Here is a 27,772-nt window from a genome sequence, read left to right as displayed (position 1 = left end):
AACAAATTAATATACTGGAATTGTAAACATTTTCATTCAATCCTTTCCCAGGCTACATGTGATGGGTCTCTCTTCCTCCATAGCCTAATTATTACTTGGGCAAGATGAAGATGAGTGGCTATTAGGTAAGTAATGTAATAACAGTATATATTAGTCTGTAATATAATTGTTAATGTTGTATGTATGTTTTTTACATTCATTATGACATGCATGTCCAGCTTGACACATTTGGGCTGTCAGTTCTACTAAAGTGGAACATTTATTAAAAGATAAAAATAGATAACATTTATTTAAAAATATATATATATATTTTAAAACCTATATACATTAAAAATGCTTAATTGATTTTAATGATTTTATTCCAGATGTTGCAGTAGTCAACCACAAAACATTTATTGAATCATTTCCCAAACTATGCCATTCTGCAAGATCATGCGTATTACTAATAAACTGTAGTAGTAAATATTCATCCAACATGCATTTAGTCAGTCTGGGACCCACATTTGTCAGTAGTCCCTGAGGAGTAAAAGTTTGCTTAGCACTAATTACATTTTTTTTAATCAGTCAGTCGGCATCTAACCTATTATCACCAATTTTTAATGGTGGTTTATAAGAGACAATATATCAATTTATCTTCCTAATTCACAAATACACAGCACTTTATATTCTGTGTATGACGGCGAACCCCACAACCTTTAAGATCATAATACCTGTTATAAAATATCAGTGGTAGCTGCTGTTGAGAAGGGAGGAAACTTTGGGAATTTTTGTATGCATAATTAAGTGTCAATCATCAAACTATAGAGAATGTATATAACAATTAAATTAAATAGCATTGTGAGATGAGTGAATATTCCCATGAACAAAATGTGCAGCAATAAAGTCTATTATAATCCAATTAGATCTGACATGCAGTAGTATTTTATTGCCATAAAATGAATAGGTGATGAAATAGAAAATAAATATGCATGTATGCCATCATATAATATCTCATAATAAATTGGGGTTCCTCTGTAAGAATCAATACACTGTTACATAAAATATTCTAGTTAAGTGTATACCTGTGTATTCCTTGAATCTGGAACTGTTGTCACGCCACATATATATGGACTATATGATTCCTACAATACAAACTAATAAATAAGATCACTTACTTGGATATAAGACTTATATAGTCTTCATTTGGGTGTAATATGATTTATCATGCTTTATATGAAATATTCACATTGAGGATAGAGGTTGATACCAGAAATAATAAAAGAAAAAAATAGATATGTTCGCTGACCCCCGTGTTCTGGTTTGGTTTTGGATCTGGATTAACTTATTGTTTTGGTTTTGGGAAAACCGCCCTCGTGTGTTTTGGTTTTAGATCTGTATTTTTTTTAAAAATTGCTAAAATGTGCTAAAATCGCATAATTTTGCTCTTTTTTTTTGTTCCTACATTATTACACCAGAGTGAGTTGAATCCCACAGAGGGTATCTGCCATTCCAGCTAGGAGTGGTATACTCACAAAGACCGACAAGCATATTTTCATTGTTTTTAAATGTTTATTTACTTATATTCTCATTTCTCACTATTTTGTTTTTATATTTCACCTTGTATACAAAAGGGATGTTTTACTTTTAATGCATATCAATAAACTTATCATTCTTTTCCTTCTTGTCTTGACTTGATATAACTATTGTATTCTCAGGAGCACCACCTATTGAAAAATCTTGCAAAATGTAAATATATAATAGGAATCTATTATGGAAGGGCTTTACATAGTTAGAATTTGGTCTTCTAAGCACTCAAACTATACGAATACTTCTACGAACCAGGATGGGGAAGATCTGGGCATTAAAGCAACCCTCCCCCATCCTTGTGCCGCATAGTGTTTTCTGTAGTGTAGGGTGATCACCATACAATAACTATAAAAGATCCACATCATTTGAAAAAGGGGACTCCCCAGTATGCGCAGTCCTGCTCATACTTAGCCCTGAAGGGGCTAGACAGCAACTTTTTGTACTTTGCACTTTAACACAAATCTGTCACTTTTCCAGGAGTTTCTCGTGTAACTCAATGTTCCCATTGCAAAATAGATCAGTGTTGCAGATTTCTATGTCTGCACCACCAAAATAAGTCTCTCTGACCAAAGTCAGTGAAGAAGCTCAGTGGTCATTTGATGACAGATAAAGGAGGGGGCCATGTGATTGTGTTTCTATTGCAATCTTATGATACTTAACAACCTGTAAATCATTAGTAGCAGCTTGAATAAAAACCCTAAGAAACAATTCTCTTTTTGTTCTTGCAGATAACCAGAAAGTTTTGTGCTAAGAAAAATACACCTCTTTTTCGAGGGGACACCTTTGATATAGAACCAAAGCAACACAGATACTAGAATATCAACATGACTTCTAAGATGTAATTAAATGACATTAGAAAACAGAATACTGGTGGGTGTCAAGTAAATTCAATTGTAGTGTAACCCCCTGTCTGTATTTGAGGAGGTGTAGGAGCATATACCTAGCCACCTTTCTGTGGAGATACTTATACGTATCACCAAGGTCTAGCTCAGTTCTCCTCTTCCCAGGATGCATTGGGGATTTACATGGGTTAACCGAGACATATAAAATCAGAAAGAGAACAGATAAAATACACTGAGCAAGTCTCTAAATGTGAAAATGGAGATGGACAATGAATCAACATAATACATAAAATGTAACACTATAAAGTCTGAAAAAAATAATAAACATATAGATGTAATATGAGCGACTTGATCCTTCACTCTCTTAGAAGAACAATGGGTCAGACATCCATAACTAATCAGGTTCTAACGTGTGTAGAAAAGTAAAGTAGAGGAGCACATATGGTATAGTATGTTACAGATACATCCTCATCATCATTTATATAGCGCCACTAATTCTGCAGTGCTATACAGAGAAAGCACTCGCATCGCTCCCAGCCCCATAGGAGCTAACAGTCTAAATTCCCTAATATACACACACGCAGACAAACAAAGGTCAATTTGATAGCAGCCAATTAACCTACAAGTATGTTTTTGAATTGTGGGAGGAAATTGGAGAGCCCAGAGGAAACCTATGCAAACACAGGGAGAACATACAAACTCCATATAGATAAGGCTGTTTAGGAATCAAACTCATGACTCCAGTGCTGTAAGGCAGAAGTGCTAACCACTAAGCCACCCTGCTGCACACAAGATACATGTTGAAGTAAATTTAATACTGGCTTATCTGAGTTGAAGGTTACCCAGTCTTAGATGCATGGAACATCAGCAATGTATATTGTGTAATAAATTTTTCTACTGGGCAGCATGGTGGCACGGTGGATAGCACCAACCAGGGCTCTATTGTGGGAAAATTGTATGTTCTTGTTGTGTTTGTGTGGGTTTCCTATAGGCTCCCCAGTTTCCACCTACATTCCCAAATCATACTGGTAGGTTTATCAAAATGAACCCTAGTGTTCATATGGAATTTAATTTAGACTTTAAAAATATTTTTTGTAAATCACTGCAGAATTTGTAGGCGCTGTAAATAGAAAATAAAAAATTACACCTCAAGAATAAATAGGTACAAAAATATGGAACAATAGTGTAGCATTCTAAACAAATACAGGTAACCATCATCATGAATAAGGTCATTAGCTACCTCTTAAGTAGTCAACTTCTGCAGTATTGTACAGCCAATTTCCATAACATTGTCTGATAATATCATATGCAACATGATCAGGTTTTTGCAATTTATCCCTACATATATACAGCATACATTCAAATATGTTGTGTATAAGTAATTTATTATTATTGTGTTTTGTTTAATACTCTTTGCAGCAGTTAATAGTAAAAAATATAGAGTTAACCTTGCAAATTGCAATGAACAACTCAAATATATTAATTTCATTCCCAAACTTGGTATACACTTTTTTAACTTGGTATAGCTTTTTTCCTTTTTGATTAACTCCTGGAGACCTCATTAAACTGTAGAAAGTGATAGTGAGATTTATTTGGCAACACAATCGCCTAAAACATCAGAACATGCAGAAATTCTGCAGAACTATCAATGTGTGGTTGTTATTAAACATCACAGATTGGCAAAATAACTTCCATCTAAATAATGCATGTTGTAACAAATGTAAATGAATATCCTGTGGTTAACAGACCTGCGTAGAAGTAGGATATCATTAATTATTTTTTTATAACCTGATAACTTGAAATCAAAAGGATTCACTGCTGTATTCTTTTGATATTTTTCCTATTACATGGTAAAGTTTTAACTTATTTACTAATAACAATATAAAAATGCATTTTTTTTCAGGGGAAAATATATTCACACATACTCATTAAAATATGAAATATGAAATAATATAAGAGAGTAAAATAAAATTAAGACATTAAATAAGATTTTAAGACATAATAAAAATTAGTCATTAATATGGTGGTGTTTCTGACACAAACAAATTGAATTCTATTTTATTTGTAACATGGACTTATTATTTAGTTATTATGTATATTCCTTAGTGGCTCTAATTATTTTTAATTGATTTAAATACAGATATCCTGACGCCCAAAATGTATTCCAAACTGGGCCTGCTCTCTAGAAGCTTATGTCTAGAAAGGGCATTGAAAAAAAGATGCTAATAATAACTATAGGCTATGAGTATGTAGTTTATGGTACAGCCTCTCAAATGTACCTTAACAAATTTATAAATACAGACACACAATTGTAACATTATATCAGTTCTAGGCTGAATGTCTCTGCAATTTAATTTAATATTGAGTTCAATTTGCCTGTCTATACTTCAAAAACTTAAACTTCAGACATTTTCTGGAAAAGTTATCCACATTATGTGACTCATTAAGTGTTTTAGGTGCCCGCTAACCATTGCCATCCTAGGTGCTGCATATTTTGTATAGATTTTGATCACAACTGAATAAGATATATCCAGGATATACTTGAAAATGAGAACTAATTGTCACTGTATTTCTTCCTGAAGAAAAATATGTTTTGAATAAAATAAATATGAGGGAAAATTAACATTAAACACAACAAGGTTCATTTAAAATATTAGTTCTACTTCAATCTTGATATAACTTGAGGGAAGCTGCCACAATTTATATTACTTGTGAAGGGTGAAATGAACCCAAAGCGGAGTCCACCCCAAAAACATCCAACGCACCCTGCATCACAATCCATATTAATATGCCTTGCCTAAGCAATAGTGGGACAGCTCCTGAAACCCGGGCACACAACAAGGCCTGGTGGGCGGTCATTCAAACCCTGTTCACTATAGTGATATAGCTCAGAAGGCCCCCAACCACCCCCGCAACCACGCAAATTGTGCAGCAAAAAAGAGACCAGAGAGGACAAGTATTTGTTACGGTGGCTAAGTGGTTAGCACTTCTGCCTTACAGCATTGGGGTCATGAGTTCAATTCCCAACCATGGACTTATCTGTGAGGAGTTTGTATGTTCTCCCTGTATTTGCATGGGTTTCCTCCAGGTGATCCGGTTTCACTCCAAAACACTCCAAAAAACATTCTGGTAGGTTAATTGGCTACTAACATATTGACCCTAGTCTGTCTATGTGTGTGTGTTAGGGAATGTAGACTGTAAGTCCCAATGGGGTAGGGACTGATGTGAGTGAGTTCTCTGTACAGCGCTATATAAATAAGTGGTAATAATAATAATCTTAGAAAAGAGCCATCTCAGGAGATATACAGGAGTGATGCAGTGGGTACAGAAATATCGTTTGAAGAACCATTTTAATGAGATTAACCCTGCCCGATATGGACAGGGGCAGTTTTGTCCAAATAGAGATTTTGGCATGAAGACAGCTGATCACAGGGTCAATATTCAATGGTATATAATCAACAACGAAATTTGTGATCCAAATCCCCGAGTATTTGAATTTAAGTGTCCATTGGAGCAAGTGGGAGGCAACAGTAAAAAACAAAAATACAAATGACAGCGCTGGAAACTGAACCAACTGTACACCCAATGATAAATCTGTGAGGTAAATAAAAAATTATTTATTCAATGTACAATCACAAATAAAATGATATTCAAATGGATATGAAAGCAATAAAAATCTAACGCTTATCACCAAAAACAAAATTAGAGGCTCACAAAGCAAATAAAATTTTGTAATGCAATATGGCTTAATATAATAAATAAAAATTGGCAATGTAGCACCACTATAAAATATGTAACTAGTACCAGCTTATTATAGTCTCCATTTGGTGGGGCCACAAAAAAAACAGCATACCCACACATCCGATATGCTTCAAGCCTTGGGCCAAAAAGAGCTGGTCTCCACCCAGCACTTATGTGCCTTGAGTATCAAGGTATTAGGTAAGAAATGAGACCCTGAAGTTGTAACACTGTCACCCCAGAGGTGCCAGTACTCATATCTGCCACCCCAATTATATCTCTCCAATTTTGCAATAATAATAATAATAATAATATAAAACCTAATAATAAATAATAATATAAATAAAGCACTGATGCAAGGGGTAAAGAACCTTTAAAATACTTCTTTTTTTTTTTTTTACATTTCTTCCAATGGATTACAATTACCAAGTCCGAAATGACTGCAAAGCTCCATTGTTTACATGACCAGTCAAAGTGTGAGGTACAACGTCAAAGAACCAAAAAACACCTAATGTCGTTTTCGTACTATAAATGTACTGTAAGTACTGATTCACTCTATGGCACCGCTGAAGTTTATAAATAAAGTATGATTCTGCTTCAATCTAATAACTTATCTTTTTGGTAAGGAACCTGGCAGATGTTGTGTGGCCAAATAAAAGAAAATGGCAAAAAGTAAGCATGTAAGTAGAAATCTCCAAAAGCAACACACACACAGTAAAAGATGCCAACTCATTTGGACCTTTGTCCCACAAGGCACAGTATACAGTACAGTATACAGTAGTAAAATACAATCATAACTAGTATATACATTATGCTTAAATGATTGATATGTACAACATTCACATTTATTAACAATGACAAATTGTCAATAGTATATATACGTTCAGGGTGCTATATCACAAGCTGATCCAGGGTCAATCATTATTTTTGTAGGTAATATATGCTGTTATTATTCGCTTTCCATTCTTTGAATATTTATCTAAGCAGTCCGTTAATATTCTTCACAGTGTAACAAATGTTACTATTCATAAAACAATCAGACAGTATAAGAAATTTCAGTGATGATGAAATTAGTAACAGCTCTTTTCATGAGTTTATATCTGCTGTCTGTAAAGTCATCTCTTTCTGGCATAGGGTGGGAGAGGGAAGATCAATTGTTGCTGATTGCATCCATTTGAAGCTTACAATACATTACATGCCACTACATGACAGTGTGTCTGGCAATTTAAAAACTAACTGTAAAGCTTTGGACTTAATTAATGGAGACACAGCACTGAATAGCACCATAAAGCAAGTGTCAGAAAAGGAAATTGCTCTATACTCATTTCTCAGAGAAAAGAGTCTAAATTGCAGAATCTTAATTTTGGACTACAATGAAAACATTTTTAGCTTGGAGGTGTTTGTCATCAGTGGGCATTATGTATAAGCAGTTTTCTCAGGAACACATTACGTGTAGGCTTCATGTCCCTTTCATCTGAAAATCGTGTTTTTTATCCAAGACAATGATTTAAAGTACAACATATCTGCAGTTTTCTTGCTGGAGCGTGGCATCAATTGAATCCTTGTACCTTCTGACTAAGTTGGTATCCAGGGCATTATTACAGTATGACACTGTACTGACTAAATATGTGTTGTGTTATTAAGATAAATAACTGAACATGTGTTTTTTCTCATTTTATTATAGGTCATCTGATTTTAATCCAAATTTATTAGTCTGAGCATTAATGAAAAACCATATTTGGAAGGTGTCAAAGCCTAAGAACAAACCTATCTTCTGGGAATGATAAACACCTTTTGGTACAACAACCTATCTAATGAAACTTGCAATAATTTGAATAATCACCTGTTTACATTTTTGCCTATTGCAATTGAATAAAATGGCCTAGTCACAGGATTGTATTACTATTTAATAAAACAGTTAAAATTAATACAGTTCAGTTCTTATACATGTTTTAGTAGTCTTGTTACAATTAATTGTTAACTTGATAAGTGCCAACATTGTTACAAATGCAGCACACTGGGGGAGATGCCTGTAATTACCGCAAAGTATGAGGAGTTCAGAGACATGTGCATCTCCCAAAAATCAGCACTCACCCCAAAATTTAGAGTTGAAGTAAACAATTGACTTGCGATTGTAATTCCAGAACACAACTGTAATCACAATAGCTATTGTAGACTAATTACAGTAGTACATTGCATGACAAAGTTTATGGTTTTATGGAATCACATTTCAATTAAACTTCCATAAGTTTCACTTGTGGTATGATAGTCATATAAAACAAGGTTAAAGATATGAAACATTAAAGATCAAACTGCAACAGTATAAGGGATCAACTAGGACTTTAAACTTAAGAAAGGCAAATTTTAATATGCTAAAGGAGTCTATAAAGTGCATACACTGGACGCAGTTTTTAAAGGAAAATACAGAAGAAAAGTGGGCTGTCTATAAAATGTTCTTGTAAAAATACACATACAAGTTCATTCCAATGGGAAACAAATGTAAAAGAATCAAGGTTAAACTAATATGGCTAAATAAAACGTTTAGGAGGAAATGAAAAGGAAAAAGCATGCATTTAAATTGTTTAAGTCTGAAGGGTTAAGGAGTCCTTCCATATGTACAAGGAATGCAATAAATCATGCAAAAAGGAAATTAGATTTGCTATATTAGAAAATGACAAACAATTTGAGAAAGAAAGTAAGACAAACCCTAAAAAGTTTTTAAGTATATAATTTTCAAAAGGATAAAAAAAAGACAATATAGGACCCCTAAGAAGTGAGATGGGTGGATTGATTAATGATAGTAAGGAAAAAGCAAAGCTATTAAGTAAGTTTTTTCTACAGTATTTACTAGAGAGGAACAAATGGTAGGAATAGTACATAAAAATGGAACTAAAAAAACTCCAGGTCCAAATGGCATACACCTAAGAGTTCATATGGAGCTAAACTCAGAAATAGCTAGACCGCTATTTTTCATTTTCATAGATTTAATTTCCTCTGGCTCAGTACCAAAGGATTAGTGAATAGCAGATGTGGTGCTGTTTAAAAAGGGAATGAGATAAAAACCAGGAAATTATAGATCTGTAAGCCTGACATCAATAGTGGGGGAACTACTGGAAGGTATATTAAGGGATAGTAATCAGGATTACTTGATGCGCAATAAGATTATTAGTGGGATGCAGCATGGATTTCTGAGGGATAGGTCATGTCAAACTAAGCTAATTAGTTTCTGCGAGGAAGTTAGTAGGAACTTAGATGTAGTCTACTTGGACTTTGCAAAGGCCTTTGATAAAGTGCCACACAAGAGATTGGCTTACAAAATAAGGGAACTAGGTCTAGGAAACAACATTTGTACTTGGGTCAAAAACTGGTTGGAGTATAGGGAATAGAGAGTTGTGATAAATGGAACATTTTCTAATTGGTCAAAGGTTTTAAGTGGTGTACCTCAAAGTTTCGTGCTGGGGCCACTACTTTTTAATACTTTTTTAATGAACATTGTGATGGTTTAGAGAGCAAAGTTTCCATTTTTGCAGATGGCATCAAACTTTGGAAGATAATAAAAATCAGAGCAAGCTGTAGTTTCTCTGCAGAGGGACTTGAATAAACTGGAGGATTGTGCGGCCAAATGGAAGATGAAGTTTAACATAGATAACTGTAAGATTATGCATTTAGGGATCAAAAAGAAGCACACAATTTATAAATTAAATGGGATACATTTAGGGGAAATCTAAAATGGAAAAGGATTTGGGAGTGCTCATAGACAGTAGACTTGTCGATAATTAGTAGATAAAGTATTGGCATACATAAAAAAGGCATAGATGCAATTCCACTACAAAAATCATTAGTAAGACCTCATCTTGAATACAGAGTACAGTTCTGGGCACCACTCTAATAAAAATACATTTTGGAAATAGAAATGGTTCAGAGACAGACAACAAAATTAATAAAGAGTATGGAGTTATTAAGTTATGAAAAATGGTTAGCCAGTTTAGGTATGTTTACTTTAGAAAAGAGGCGTCTAAGAGGGGGATATGCTTACTATGTACAATTACATCAAGGGTCAATACAGAGAACTTCCATGGAAACTTTTTACAGCAAGGATTATACACAGGACACGCGATCAAACCCTAAGGTTAAAGTAGAGGAAGTTTTGGAAACCAGCAAAGGAAGGGGTTCTTTACAGTAAGGGCAGTCAAGATTTGAAATTCACTTCCAGGGAAGGATGTGATGGCAGATTCAATTGATATGTTTAAGAAAGAGTTAGACAAATTTTTAGCAGAAATGGGTATCCAGGGTTAATTCGTTAATTGAAATGAAGGACAGTAGGGGATGCAAGGTGAAATAGGACTGCAAAATTGGGTCAGGAGGGATTTTTCCAGATTGAAACAGATTGGCAGTTGCTTTATCTGGATCAATTTCAAATATAAGAATGGTATCACAGGAGATCCAAAATAGGTTGAACTTGATGGACGGGCCATCTTTTTTCAACCTCAACAACTATGTTACTATGTTACTATGCTATTGCTGGGGTATTGGGGATCACCAAAACTTCTATCAATCACCTTCAATATCAGTCAGATCATTCTTGATTTTCAGTCGACTGGGGAACAGAAAAACACACAACACCTGTATGATATAATACTGAGCAGCTCTGATTCTGTTCCAATCTGAGACCGCTTCAGTGTCTTTATTTATACATAAACGTTTAGGGGTATAGATGCTTAACAACCAATTATAAGACAGTAGATTATGAAAGTAAGTCAATCAACAATTATATATATATATATTGCAGTTTTCCATCAAAGTTCAAACAATTCTTTCTTCTTTCTGTGTTATCTCTTTCCAGGTTTTCTGTCAATATTCTTGTGCTGCCCCCAGCTTTGAGTCCTTGGGTCTTATCTGTGAAGACCATACAGCTGTGCATTCTTGAGCTGTTTCTGCTCACAGGGAACATCCTGTTATGTGGCTTCACCACCTTGAATAATTCTTCTTCAAAACTGAACATAATATCTGCTGATTTCTCTTAAGGTTATAGCATATTAGTTTCTATAGCTTAATACATGATAGATATTAAATCAATAATCATACACATTTACCCATACACTATGTAATTGCATTTAGAAATAAACAATATAATATAAATCAGAAAATGTATGTATTCACATGCATTATAGCATTAAATATTATATACTTTATGGTTATACATTTATAAGTTTTACAAGAAAAGTAAAAAAAAAAATGCACAGTATAATTTTAAACTTACCTCTTTATTAATGTATTTTTTTCAATTCAATTGAATGTGCTTTCCAATGCAGGGTTAAGTAATACAAGCAATACATTGCAATGCTATTGCCACACTAATTGCTACCATTGCATCATATTTCAGCTACATTTTGACACAATAGCTTCTAGATTGGGAACATTGCATACATCAGGAATATATGTATTCCCATGCAGTGTAGGCATTACACATCAAATAATAATGGCACAATAAGACCAAATGCAATTTGTATGCATGAAATTAGTACAGCATATACATTTAGTTATATTTTTCTTAAGCTACTTCCTGCAGCTTATTAGCTTTCCTTTCTTCCCAGAGTCCAGGGGTGTGCAGCTAATTTAACTGGGACTATGTGGTTTGTGTACCAAACCTGGCTGACTACTGTAGCTCTGTGACACTTTGGAGGGAGTTGTGATCAGGAGGACCAATGAGAAGCAGCCATCATGGAGTGGTTCCTATAACACATCCCTACTACAGACAATTTAAAGAGATGTATTATTCCTTGTGCATAACTCTACATATATATATACAAGAAAAACTGGGATTTTAAAAAGGACATCTACTCATCCCCCCCCTGAAATGTCGGCGCTAGCCTCCTCAGTGATCAGGGCCACCCCTGGTCTCAAGGTCGCGGCCCTGACTGTCACAACATCCAATGTGGCTGATGCAGGCAGCTAACAGTAAATTGATTTGCTGTTAGCTGCCTGTCAAGAACACTGAAGTCCCGGAGCCTAGAGAGAGGAGGAGCAGAAGACAGCCAAGTAAGTTTGTTAAATATCAGAGGGAAGCGGGAGGGAGCAGGAGAGAGATGACTGGGGGAAGGAGGAGGGAGATTACTAGGGAGAGGAGAAGGGAGATGATTGGGGGGTGGCAGGGAGTGATTAACTGGCAATTGCTTGATGGTTGGGAGAGGGGTGATGAATTGGCTTTGGGGTTAATGAATTGGCTAAGATGGTTAATTAATTGACTGGAGGGGTTAATGAATTGATTTGGGAGGGGCCTGATGAATTGGATGGGAGAAATGGTTAATGAATTAGCTTGGACGGTTAATTAATTAGCTGGGGGGTTGGTGAGCAAATGAGTGTTTGGGTGAGTGATGAAATGAATGGTGAGGGTCATAAACCTTCTGGTGGGTATTGATAAAAATGGTTGGAGGGGGTTATATGGCTGATAGGGGGGAGCTGATGAAATAGCTTGTGGGGGGGCATGATCTCTGTAATGTGTGGCGGTGACGTGGATGCTGTCTGTGGTCTCAGCGATCACTAAAATGCTTTATACTGGACAGATGGATGTTAGTAAATGATTATAAATAATTTTCATATATTTTATTGTCTATATATGCCTGTACTAGGGGGTTGTTTTATTTGGTCATAATGGAGTGTTGTGTTTGTTTTTGAATCATTCAGGGTTTGTTAACATCTTAGACTATAATACAATTTCTTCACATTTTTCAATACAGGACTCCGAGTTTCCAGAAGCCAGCCATTAGAAAACAATGCTCCAAGAACAAGAGAGAACATCAGGTAGTTTATGCTGCAAGATCTGCAAGAAAGCTACATATGATCATCGCAGTAAGAGACACATATGTTTCTTTTCTTTTTTATTCAATTTTTTGAGCTCATATTATAGATATCTATATAGACATATATATGTTTTATACCTGTGACTAGAATCAATAGATGTATACCTTTTTTTGGATTATTGATGCCACATTGTCACATTCATTTAATGGGGTTATTACATTTCTAAGTGTAGTGGCCAGTCACTAAATATCCATTTCCAGCTTTACTCATTTTATTTTATTATATCCAATTGTTTATTTATATATTTTAATTTACATGTATATTTTCAGGGAGATTTATAAATAAATTGGTATCATACACAGTCCGCCATGTAAGGTTACTTTTTATTTTTGATGCATATATATCGTGGCGCATTCCACTTTTTAAATTGTATTGGTATATTCTTTTGAGATTGGCAATCTCATGTGGTCTAGCCACTGATATATTATTGCTTATACATTTTATATCCTAGAGCATAGTGGTATTTAATTTTTTTTGGTTAAGATCAGAATTCAGCCATAGTTGAATGAGGACAGTACCTTTGCACATACAATCCCTTCCCCCACCTGTTACTTTAAAACTTGTGGAAACTTGAGCAAAGCAGGTCTTTAATTTTGAAGCAGGCTACATGCTGTGAGCACTTCCTGAGTAGAGGTAAACTTTGCCCACTTGTAAGTGAACTTTTTCTCTATCAGAAACACAAAGCTCTCTCTTGTTATCTTGACCTGGAAAGGACATGCATAGACAGCTGCTGGAAACTAAGTTTAATGGAATGGTGGTCTGTATATGTGAGGACCTGGGAAGGCATTTCATATTAGAATCTGTCTAGTAGGTAAATTATAATTGAATGGAAAGTGAGTGAATCTGGAAATATATAGTTTTCTGATGATTTGTAAATGGTGGAATTTGAATGAAGTGTAATGTGTTTTTTGAATGGAAGATGGCTGAATCTGGATATATATATATATATATATAGTTCTGTGTGGTTCTGGTTGGTCTAATGTTATAATGGAGTTTTGTTGTTATTTGAATGGAATTGTCTGAGTTCAGATAAAATGGAGTTAGTGAAGTTTTGGTCATGGTAGCATTTGTGTAATGGAATTGAAAATGCTGTATAAAGGAAGATTATGTTTATACTGTAGTTTGTTTAATGCAGTTTAGTGTAAAGACAAAGTAAGTGCATGGAAAATATGCATGTTAGATAGAATGGTTGTGTTGGAAAAGTATTTCATGGGAAAGTGAAGAAAACTGTTGAAAAGTGTGGCTGAGATTAGGACGACGCATAGCAAATGATTGGATTGTTCAGGAAGTGGTCAGATTGTTCAATATAAAGTTTTGTTTGACTGTTAGTTTAAAGGGTAGTTTGTAACTCTGAATCGCTGAGATAATGTGGTTTATTGCTGGAAATGTTGATATAGTTAATATGGTAGCAAGGTGAAATACCATGTGTTTAGAGCATGCTGAGTTCAGACAATAGAGAAAATGGATCTAGAAACTTCATGTTTGTAAAATGGCTGCCATCTAGAAGCTTTCATGTGAAGGGAATGTGGATAGTGAATAATGGCTGTTGGACTTAAACTGAAATAAGTAAAATTAAATGATAGATGGATAAACGGTAGAAGTTTTGGGATAAAAGTAAGAATATTTGGAAGGTTAAAATGTGTTCTTGATTGTGTGTGTCTCTCTCCCCCACATGTCTTCCCCCTCCTCCCCCTGCACACACACACACACACACACACACACACACCTTTAGACAATAGTTAGTCAAAACACAGACGCAATGACGTGTATATTTATACAACAGGAAATTGACTGTAATGTATTGTATGAAACAAAATATGCTGAGTTTGTATAAATACACTGTTTACTGTTTTATAATATATGCATAAGTTTTAAAATTAGAATGTTAATAATACAACATGTTTTAAATGAAGCTATATCTTGTCTGTGGTTATTCTTGAAGAGATAAGCAGAAGCTATTATATGAATATTGGTCCTGTAGATTTAAGGGAAAATAAGAATTATTTTTCTTAGGTTAAATCAGAATTACCTTTGCAAGGAATTGGTTGACGCTAATAGTTATAAATTACGTTATTAGATGGTCATCCATACATTTGCCAGACTATGATGGAGATTAAAACCCCGTTCACCCTAACAACCCTTTTACAGTGTATTTATCTATCTATCTATCTATCTATCTATCTATCTATCTATCTATCTATCTGATAGATAGATATATTTTGCATAGTTAACTGAGGAGTAAACAATGTATTTTTTTTTCTACTATAGGGCTTTGATTTTTACCTATCACTCTGGTGTGCACTAGAGTCCTTGCACTGACCAGCTGGCGCTGGATCACTTGCTGTCTGACAAGGGAACTAAATAAACCAACAAACAAAATAAATAGTCATTTAACTGATCCAAAGGTAACAGTGTCCAACAAAACAAAATAGTCCTGTTGTTTGCTTTATCTTATGATTTATCATTTTCAGTTGCTCTATGCAGTATCTCTCTCACATTCCAACCAATAGTTGTGCATTACATTTTGTTGTTGTCTATGATTTTTAATTGTCTCTCTACTATATAGTGGTTGTAAACAGAGGTATTACAAATAAGCTCAACCTTTCACATAACATCAATAAACCCTTTTTCATGTAGGAGAATAACAAATGAAAGAATTAGCAATTCTTCATTTATCTCAAATTAGCACATTTTTCCCTGTATCAGCAATTTATGCAGTACTTATTTTTGGACCTTTGTATTTCGTGATTGCGATAGACACAATTCAGACAATCGCGACAAAGGAATGCTGATTAGAATAATCCCGATACGCAGCAAATCCAGACAAACCCTAAAAACACACACACACCATCACTGACAAGCCTGCTATACTTTCCCAATGCAGAAAATCCCGGCAGTTGCAAATGACGTCAATTAAAAGCAACATTCTTTTGTCGCGATTGCCATTGTCGGAATTATGGCAATCGCTAAAACGTACCGCACCCTTTCCTGCTCTCTAATTAAAAAATACATAATTTAGCTAGTATATTCTGCTTTACTACTTTTAATATAAAGAGCCCTCTCTATTTCTGGAAGCCTAATTGCTAGTTCCCTAAACTCAACCATAACCTTAAGTACTCAATGTATCTCAGGCTACCAATAAGCTAACTAACTGATAATAATACACATATATATATATATACAGTATAATGCGACTTAGTATGAATAGTTTTACAATCTTGCTCAATTATCACCACAGAAAATGTAATGGATGAGGATTTCTGACAATAAATGTAATTGGTATTTACATATTCCACAAGATCACTCACAGACAAACAGATTTGTCTTGGTCCGCCTGACAGCCAGTGTCTGAAAAGCCGTGAATGTTGTTCTCTATCCTGGAGACAAGGGTAATAGAATGTACTGGTTATTAGAAATAATGATCAAAATATGTGAGTGACAAAGTATGTCAAAAACTATATGAGCTGAAAGCTTACAATACAATAGGTAACTGACATGCTCATTGATCTAACTTTGCATAACTATGTCCTTTGATCAGGAACATTTCTTACTGCTAAACTTTATCTAATATATAAATGGTGACTACTGCATAGTGACAGTATAATCAGTTGTACTTTGAATGTGTGGTAGTGAACCAAGAATACAATATTAACATTCAGTCCTAGTATTATGCTCGTAAACCAGAAATGAATTTAAATGTTTTTTTGATATACTTGTACTGGTTGTGGTTTAACAGAATCACAGAAGGGGTGAGAGAAGATAGATCCAGAGAGGACAAGAAAGAAACAGAGAAGGGGAGGATGAGGAGAACCAGAGAGAGGGTGTGAAGCAGTGTGGGGTTAAAGGAGAGAGAACCAGACAGGTGAAAGACAAGAGGTAACTGAAGGGGAGAGAGAGCAGGAGGGAGAGAGACTGAAAGGGGGACACTCATTTACTAGAAATAACATGGAAAAGTTGGAAGAAATGGTAAAGAGAGAATTATAGGGTGCAGGGGTGAGAGGGGACAATGGGAGACATACGCTCTCCATTTGCAAAGTCCAGCCCTGTTTTTATACAGAGAGTAGGGCTTCAATCACATTTAAAAATATTATACATAACTGCATTGCTCAAAATTCCATATTTGCTTCAGAAACTCGAAAACATTTCCTATATTAATTTCTTCCTTTTCTTAAACTTCACAATATGGGGCCTATTGAACAGTAAATGATGTGGCTCAACTGCTACCAAATACCATTTCAGCTCTGTAATTTTGTCCATCAGCTTTGTTTGGGTATATTTTATTTTGTATCCCTACCTGCAGCTGATTATCTGTTTTCTCCATTATCTTGTTTTGCCAATCATAACTTGTGGGGTAGCATTTTTATATATAAAATTAGAGCACAGATTTAGCAACCAATCAAGTGTTTGCGTTCCCTTACTAAACTGTACTAAAAATTATTGAATGATTCAGTTAGAGTCTGATTGGTTGATTTGGGTTAGAGCACCTTTCACTCTTCTACATGTATTCTAAAATGTCCCACTTGTTTCTCAAGTTCACTATTCATTTAGGATATTTATTCACATAGCATGGTTTACATTAATATTTCTTTTTTGTGATGTATAAAAGCATGTTTTGGTGCCTTGTAAATGCTCGACGCAGTATATTTCAGGTGTGAAAAAGACTGTTTTTTTAGCTATTTAATATTAAGACTCAATTAAGTTTCAAATAAAAGTTGTTTATGTAATTATTTTGAAAAATATATTCAACAGAAATGTACTAAAGTTTCTCAGATTTATTTACTTCCTCAACACATTCATTCATCCAATAAATAACTAGATTTTGAGAGCATAAAAACAGTTTTATTCAATATTTTGATATGCAAGAATATATCAGTTGTTTGATGCTGGAAAATAACTACACAATTAGAATCAAAGAGAATGAGAATATTATCATGCAGTATATGCTAAGTGGTATTATTGTATGTGCAGTTGATATATATCAGGCCTGTCCAACCTGTGGCCCTCCAGATGTTGTGAAACTACAAGCCCCAGCATGCTTTGCCGGTACACAAGCAGTTGATAGCTGGAAGGGCATGCTGGGACTTGTAGTTTCACAACATCTGGAGGGCCGCAGGTTGGACAGGCCTGATATATATACTGTATATCAGTCACAGGTTATATGTAAAAAGGACTAGATAATTTTCTTCTTTTTTTTTAGCATAAGAAGAAATGAAAATAAAAGAAAAAAATGTCTGTGTAGATTAGGTGGTAGGATTACCACCTAGCTGATATTTTAATAGACTGGATAGTAAAATATGATAGGCGCAGCCAAAAATGTGACAACCACAGACAGTAAAGGTTGAGATCTGGCTATTTCCCTGCACAGTCTACATATCAAACTGATTTTCTTTCATCAGCAAAGAAATATAAACCAATGGATTGGCGACAACAAATTATAAATAGGTGTTTCATAAATTGTGTAAGGTAGGGGCACTACATACTCTGCTCAAGTTTCAGAACATAAAATATGTTGTTTACTGTGTGTTTACAGGTTCTATTTATGTAAATCTAGACATGCTAATAAGGATGTAGCTAATTAATTTCCTAATCTTGAGACTTCATCATTATAAATTTTGTACCAAATTTGTCACAGTATATTTTGCTTTTCTTACATTTTTACTACATTTTAATAATTGAGATGAAGCCTAAATTGCTTAGCTATAAGGTGCGATCAAGTACTTGAATAGTGTGGGGGAGATGACAGGCTGCCCTGTACTATCCTGGCCCACACAGTAGTACCTCTGTATATCTATACCACACACACACCTCCGCACATCTACACCACTATTCTGTGACATGTTGAGTAACATTGCATATTGATGGGATTGTGGTATTACTTCCCTCTACTCCTACTACTTATCTACTGCTATGACAATACCTTACGCACCAAGCGAAGAGAATAAACCCATGAGTAAATGCAGTTTTAGCCGTATTCCTTTTTTATTCCAACACTACTGGGGGACCTTTGCCTCTCTACCATACCACTGGGTCTGTAAAACCCTTCCTTACACTACTTCTGGGGTGCCTACTGTCTGTCCTGTTACACTAATGGGTGCTCTCAAAATGTCTGACCTCATAACATGTTTTGTTAAGTAGCGACTTTGCACAGGGATGTTTTATTAAGCAGTGATGTTGCATTGGCAAGATTCCTCTGCAAGCTTTAATATGAGTACTAGAGTATATGTATCGGAAAGTGATATATCTACATATATAGATATGCATAGGTATATATATACTAGATATAGATATGTAGATATATATATATATATATATATATAGATGTATATGGGAATGTAGAAATGTAGATATATATATATATATATGTGGATGTAGATATATATATATATATATACATACACGTGTATGTAGATGTAGATATACATATATATATATATGTGGATGTAGACATGTGTATATATATGTATACATATATATGTATATATATATATATATATATATATATATATATATAGCAATTTGGATTTATGGATATTGCTGCACTATATATGAAGTGAAGATAATGCAGTCAACACGGGACATGGGAATGGTAGTTAATTCTGAGATACATGCACACACACACACACACACACACACACACACACACACACACACACACACACACACACACACACACAGACACACCCACATGAATACAGTATACACATTTAGCATGAGATTAGTAATATAAGATTGTCATTCATGTTGCATTTAATTATATTATATGTACTGTGTGTAAATTTATGTTATTAAAATTATATTATATTATTATTGTACAAGTAAAAATTCAATTTTATATATATATATATATATATATATATATATATATATATATATTTAATGCACCTGCTACATGATTGTGATCGGGCTACTTGCAGCCAGTATATGATGACATGCTGTGCTAGCTTGGCCCGGGGGCGTGCTTTATGGTGATCGCTGCAGAAGTTCCTCTAGCAGGTCTGCAGTGTGCTGATGAGCTGAGTGCACCTCTGTGGTTGGGATTGTGAAGCTAATGGTGTTGCACATGTATTAAGCTACTATCAAGTCTCTTGAGATGTGAGATTCCTCATGATATCTGGTACGCAGATTTTAGATATATTTCTTGCACTCACATGGGTGTCCTGTAATGATATCTGGGATTTAGGTCTCAGACACTCCATAGAATCGCGGGGTGTACTGGTGAACTGCCCCTATTGAATACATAACGGTATTATACTATGTTTGCTTTTTTCACATTGATGTGCTGATTGGCAGAGATTTGGAGGAATACGATCATAGCAGAGGCTACTCCATCTTCCCTTTGATACTCACTGCTGCTTACCTTACGGTACACGTGTTATTACTTATTCCCACCTTATACATTCGATGTTACACTTAGAGGCACCCTGCCTGTTTTTTTGTTGCAATATATATATATATATATATATATATATATATATATATATATATATATATATATGTTATGAGTATGAATTTAAAATGTCTTGGTACAGGAGATAGAATATATAGAACTCTGTGAGATACAGTAATTTAGGTTTAAAAGACTGAAGGAGGCGTGTCATAAGAGGGAAAGTGTAAAAGCATGTGGTTATGTAATGAGCAAATCCAGGAACGGAATATGAAGGCGTAATGCTTAATTAAGGCGTAAACACGGGATCTTCGACAGACACACATTCAACAAGGAAGTGCTTTTGCCGAAGCACTATGCAGTATGTGCAATAATATTTGAAGAACATTTCTTTTGTGAAATAAATTTATAATTTTTTTTAATTCCAAAAATATGCAGTTTAAAAGCCAAAAAGTTGTACTTTTAATAGCTACCTAAATTACACTTTCAAAAAGTAGTGTCAGTAATTAATATAGGAAAACATGTATGAATGAACTACTGACTATAAGGTAAGAAAAAACAAGTAAGCAATCTCCCAGCCTGCAATTATAACCAAGACACAGCATACTTATAAATATTAAAATATACCTAATTATAGAATAAATATACATCTTCACATTACTCTTGGGAAGTAACTAAACAACAATCCAATAGAGACATACAGCATTATTAATTCATCAAGCTCACTCTTTGTTTAACTATGATTGATCAATAGTATTGAACTTCCAACTGTTTTAATTTTAATCAAAACTCAGTGTTTTCCTGGAGGGTTTCATCCTAATCTCATCTCACAAAATAAATAATAAAATATAGTCTTTTAGTTTACAAAGTGGCTGGGGTAGTTATATTTTTAAATAGGTATATATAAATACTCCATGTATTTGTTTGTCATCAGAGAAAAAATGCAGAACTATTTATGGACAAATGCAATGCAAAGTTCTCTTTTTGCCAGGGTCTAATCAATCATTAGGCTAATCTGGCTGCAGCCTGGGGCGCTGGGTCCTGGGGGCGAAGCACCAACACACTTCAACAAGAATTTTTTTTTTCAATGTGTCTTAGATCCCCCCTAACAAATGTTGGTGCTAGCCTCCTCAGTAACCAGGGCCGCCCCTGGTGTCAAGAGGGCGGCCCCGACTGTCATAACATCCAATGTGGCTGATGGAGGCAGCTAACAGCAATCCGAAGCTATTAGCTGTCTTCTCAGTGCAGATGTGGCGCTCTGATTAGTGTGGTCACGTGAGATGAACACATTTCACGTGACCACACTAATCAACGAGACCACGCCACACTAATAGGGCAGCTAACGGCATCGGATTTGCTGTTAGCTGCCTGTCAAGAACACTGAAGTCCCAGAGCCTAGAGAGAAGAGGAGCAGATGACAGCCAGGTAAGTTCTGTTTGTTAAATATCAGGAGGGGGTGAAAAAACAGGATGGAGATGTCTGGGGGGAGGAGGAGGGAGACGACTGGGAGGAGGAGGAGGGAGATGATTGGTGTGGGGTGGGGAGTGATTAACTGGCAACTGCTTGATGGTTGGGGGGAGGGGTGATGAATAAGCTAAAGGGTTAATGAATTGACTGGATTGCTTAATGAATTGACTGGGAGGGGCCTGATTAATTGGATGGGGGAAGGGTTAATGAATTAGCTGGGAGGGTTAATGAATTGGTTGAGGGTGGGTAAACAAATGAGTGTTTGGGTGGGTGATGAAATGGATGGTGGGGGTTATAAACATTCTGGTGGGGTTTGATAAAAATGGCTGGGGGGATTGTTTATTTGGCTGGTGGGTAGAGCTGATGAAATAGCTTGTGGGCGACATGTTCTTTGTATTGTGTGGCGGTGACGTGAATGCTATCTGTGGTTTCAGTGATCACTTGAATGCGAAATTCTAAACAGACGGAGCTTGAAGATGTTAGTATATGATTGTAAATAATTTTCATATATTTTTTTGTCTATATAAGCATGTACTAGGGGGTTGTTTTATTTGGTCATAATGGAGTGTTGTGTTTGTTTCGAATCAATCAGGGTTTGTTAATACTAATTATAATACAATTTTTGCACATTTTTCAATACATGACATCAAGTTTCCAGAAGCCAGCCATTAGACAACAGCGCTCCAAGAACAAGCAAGAGAGAACATCAGGGAGTCTACGCTGCAAGATCAGGCAATAGAGAACAACAGGTAGTCTTTGCTGCAATATCAGGCAAGAGAGAACATCATGCAGTCTGTACTACAAGATCAGGGAGATCACCGCCACTGCCTTCATTATAAAACTATTCTAAATTTTCACTTTGACCAATATATATAATGTATATATATATATTGTGTGTATATATATATATATATATATATATATATTGTGTATATATATTGTGTGTATATATATATATATATATATATATATATATATATATATATATATATATATATATATTTATTCGGTATAGTTATAATATGACTGGGTTATGTAGACATCTCCACTTTTCCTTTCTATAAGCTTTAGTAGATAATGGCCTGATGTTTTTTTCCAATGTGACATTGTGCCTCCTCTTTACCCTTGATTACTGAATCTTTAGATATGACTAAATGGGAAATATATATAGATATAGGTAATATATATATATATATATATATATATATATATATATATATATAAATAATAGAGATAGATATAATGTTGCTTGGCCCACTCATTATGCTATTAGTTTGCAAAATCAATAAATGAGTTATTGACTGTGTATGTTGACATTACCTCTTCAGCTGAGTTGAGAATAAGTCTTTGCACACCCATCTCCTTACATTAGGGTGTACTTCACTCCTAACCTCATTGGACATTTGGGGTTAAATGTATGAACTTCCGATTTTTTCAACTCGACGCTATTCGGCTAGCTTGCAGTGAAAATTTAAAGTGCAATGGTTTTAAAGGCAAAACAATGTTTTTAAAGCCACTGTCGCTTTAACTTTTCACTGCAAACTCGCGGAAATTCATACATTTATCCCTTGGAGTTTAAAAACCCCTCGCTTCTATGCTTCTTTGTCACTGATAGAGTTTACACTGTACTCATGTACTGTACTCCTCTCTGGGATTCTTCAGTTTATCAGTTTCTGCTTCAAATCTTGCTCTATAACCTTGGCAAACAGTATACAAAGACTTCAGAATCTGTACCTTTGCAAACAGCATACAGAAGTTTCAGACTCAGCATCTTGGAAAACAGTATTACCACTCCAAATCAGCATTCTTGCATCCAGCTTACAGTGAATTCTCTCTGTGAGTACTGCAGCTTGCACATAGAACTGCATATTTAAAGTTAATATGTGTCTGCTGGCTAGGAAGGAAATCTGTCTATAATATTTTGCCTGATAACACCGCACTAAGTGGCTCTGGGCTCGTCTCAGTTCTACTTGGACTTTTGCTGCCTTCAGATGATCATAAATATTGGATCTTGTCCATTACCATGATTGCATCTTGTGTTTACTGTGTCTGTTCTACAAGTCTGAAATTTAATTTTTCTATTTGAAGTACTACATACTGCCAGTGTCTCTGGAGATTTTTAAATTACTACAGCTGTCAGAGGTTGTCATTACTAGAGACTTTGTTTGTGCTTATTAATCAGTTATTGATCAGTAGCAACCTGTGTTCCCTCAGTATATGATCATCATTTACTGAAGATATTTTCAACATATTCAAATACACTCATAATTGTTTGAAAGACTGATCTTTTTTCTATCAGTGAATTGTCTAACACACATACTGAGAACTGTATACTAGAAGGAGCAGGAAGCGGATACAGGAAGATTGTGGTGTCATTCACATCTCTATATGAAACAAAGTTCTTGCATCCAATCTTTTCACAATTTACTGCCCAATAAAACTGTCACTAAACCGAAGCAAAGAAAAAAAAAAAATTATCTTAAGTTAAAATTCATAACTTAATGGAGTCACTTATATTTATCAAAATGTTAAGTCTTGTCTACTGTTGATACTTTTCTATCTTTAGTTTTACTTCCCATTTTAGATTTATCCCATCTTCACAATCATTGACCTTAGTGGATATCAGAAAATTAAACTATTCTTTGGGGTTTGCACAAGCTACATATATGTTGTTAACCAAGTGTGTATGATCTCATCAGTCACATAATGGCATCACCAATAGAGGCTAATAACATTTTGTTAAATTACATTTAACATTTAGTTAAAAGTAGCATCTAAATATAGTAAAATATTGTGCATGTAAATACATTTTCAATACGCATACATGATAAATGTCCTGTTGGTGAAATCACGATACTAGTGCACAAGTAATTAAAAATGGTTTATTGTAAACTATAACAACCAATCAGATCCAAATGAAAGATTTAAAATGATTGGTTTGTAAAGGTTTCAGCTCCTTTTTTAACACAAGTACTAATCATCAACATCAACAATGTCAAGGGTGGTAATAGGGTAACCTAGTGAGTTGAGAAATATTATAAGCTTGCCTGAAGAGGTGGGTTTTCAGAGAGCGCTTGAAAGTTTGTAGACCAGAGGTAAGTCTTATTGTGCGAGGGAGGGAATTCCACAGAGTGACTGCAGCACAATAAAGTTCTGTAAACGGGAATGGGCGAGTTGTTGAGTTGAGAGATATTTTGAGACAAGTGAGGAGATGTGTGTTGGTGCAGTTTTGTTGATGGCCTTGTATGTTGGTAGAATAATTTTATATTGGATTCTGTAAAAAACAGGCAACAAATGTAGAAACTGACAAAGTGACTCAGCAGTGGAAGAACGATTTGCAAGGAAAATAAGTCTGGCCACTGCATGCAAGATAGATGGTCGGGGTTTGAGTCTGTTTAGGGAAAGACCAGTAGGGAGGAAATAGCAAAAGTCAATGCGGGAGATGATGAGTGCGTGAAATAAAGTTTTTGCAGTGTCTTGTGTAAGATATGTGCGTATTCTGGAAATGTATTTTAGATGTATATTACATATTTAGATATAGAGTAGATGTAGGGAACAAAGGATAGTTGTGAGTCAAGGATCACACCTAGACAGCGAGCATGCAGGGTGGGATTTATGGTCATGTTGTCAACAGAAATAGAAATGTCAGGTAGGTAACTTATGTTGGTGGGTGGGATTATAATTAACTCTGACGTTGAGAGATTGAGTTTGAGTTGGCAAGAAGACATCCAAGATGAAATGGCAGAAAGATAGACAGTAATTCAGGAAAACACAGATGGCGAGAAATCAGTAGAGGATAGATAAGTTTGGGCATCATTCGCATAGAGATGATATTGAAATTCAAAGAAGCTTATTGGTTGTCGAAGAGAAGTGATATAGATAGAGAACAGCAGAGAACATAGTACTGAGCCTTATGGGACTCCTACTGATAAAAGAAACAGAGCAGAAGTGGATCCAGAAAAATTAACACTGAAAGAGTGATTAGAACGGTAGGATGAGACCCAGGATAGGACAGTCCCTTCAAGACCTAGGGATTGTAGCATTTGTATGAGAAGAGAGTGGTCAACAGTGTCGAATGCAGTAGAGAGATTCAGGAGAATTAGACGAGTATAATGGCCTTTGTTTTTAGCAGTGACCAAATCATTGACAAACTTAGTCAACATAGTCTCTATGGAGTGTTGAGAGCGAAAGCCTAACTGAAAAGGATCCAATTGGTTGTTTGTGGATAGGAAGCGAGTGTAGGCAACTCTCTAGAAGCTTGGAGGGGCATGGGAGCTGAGAATGGGATGGTAAATTGAGAAAGAGTTTGGGTAAAAAATTAGCTTTTTCAGAATAGGAGTAATCATTGCATGCTTGTACAATGACGAGACAATACCAGTAGAGAGAGAGAGAGATTACAGATTTTAGTTAAATGTGAAATGAGCACAGAAGATAGGGATCTACCAATTTGTGAGAGTATAGAATCAAGAGGACAGACGGCAGAGAGGAAGATAAGAAGAGAGTAGATACTTCATCTTCATTTGTGGGACCAAATGAACAGAGGGTGTCAGAGTGTGCTGGAAAGGAACTGAGCTGATTGCTAGTCAAGGAAGATGAGACCATTACTTACACCAGTTTTCACATAGTCCACCATTCTGCCTTTATAAACATGGTTATTGAAGTAAGTGTGAGCACAGGTCGAGTGGAATGGACCTATTAGCATTTTTCACATAAGGAAAATATCGGAAATGTGACTTTATTTTCTACTCAATGTAGTATGTGTGTGCAATATACTCTCAGACACCCGTGTGTGGCTAATATACAAAAAAACATATAACTCACATTCTCAAATAGTTTTTATTTATTTACCTAATAAATTTAATCCCAAAGACATTTAAAACAGATATAGCACATATAAAAATAGTTAATTACCTCAATCAAGTTAAAAGGATTTCAATTGTAAAGACAAAGCTTATATGAGCGATGTTCGCCGGTATCTGTATTCACAATCCTGAAACCTCGATATCAGAAGAAAGGTCCCAAATGGACAAAAGCCACAGTGTAAAGTTGACAAATAAAACATTGTATATTGTGCTTCAACATTCAAGGTTTTCTTTTACATTGTGAGTATAACACAAGTTACTTGGGAAATGGAGAATCTACACACAATTTCCTCTTGTTTTCTAGATCTTAAATTATGGATGCCAGAGAGAGAGAGAGATCACAGTAAAATGCACTGCAGGACAGCTTACAATACAGAAATAAGAAAAGTTTTGCATCTTTCACTGTGAATGTAGGATCTTGAATAATTATGCCACTCTAATTTACTTCAGTATGTATCTCTGTAAAATACTAATGCAATCATATTTACATAAGATAAAAAGTAGAATCTACATTTTGTGTATGTCATTTAATTATTCATAGCTAATTGAGAAAACTGTCAGGATTTCCTTCTGCATGTTTGGTTTTTGGCTTGTTTATATAAGAAATATATTGAACTGACATTATTTTAATTGTTGACTCTAGTGAATAAAACATGGTTATCCAATTATATAAATTGTATAAAAAAATGGAGAGGTTTAAACTGCAGGCCTAATTGATAAAAATAAAATCAGTCTCCTCATTTTGTAAAAAAAAATATTAACTGTTGGATAGTTGTGTGAAAAGCAAATGATTGGCATTTGTTTGTTTTTTTAACTTGCATTTGAAATTCCATTCTGGGATTAGAGGTTCGCAGTCCATGGGGCTTAATTATGCATTTGCAATACTGGAGAAACAAAGCTAGAAAAATGTTTCTAAAGTTTCCCAGGAATATACTTTAAATATTATTTAAATAATATATCAATTCACCCTTTGACCAAATGTGTGCTGATTTTGTGCAGTTGTGTTAAGCTGCCAAGCCAAGCCATTATAGCCACTGTTTTTTGTTTAAAAA

The sequence above is a fragment of the Mixophyes fleayi genome, chromosome 5 (genome assembly GCF_038048845.1).
Source record: "Mixophyes fleayi isolate aMixFle1 chromosome 5, aMixFle1.hap1, whole genome shotgun sequence".
Taxonomy (NCBI): Eukaryota; Metazoa; Chordata; class Amphibia; order Anura; family Limnodynastidae; genus Mixophyes; species Mixophyes fleayi.
Note: the sequence above shows the minus strand (reverse complement) of the source record.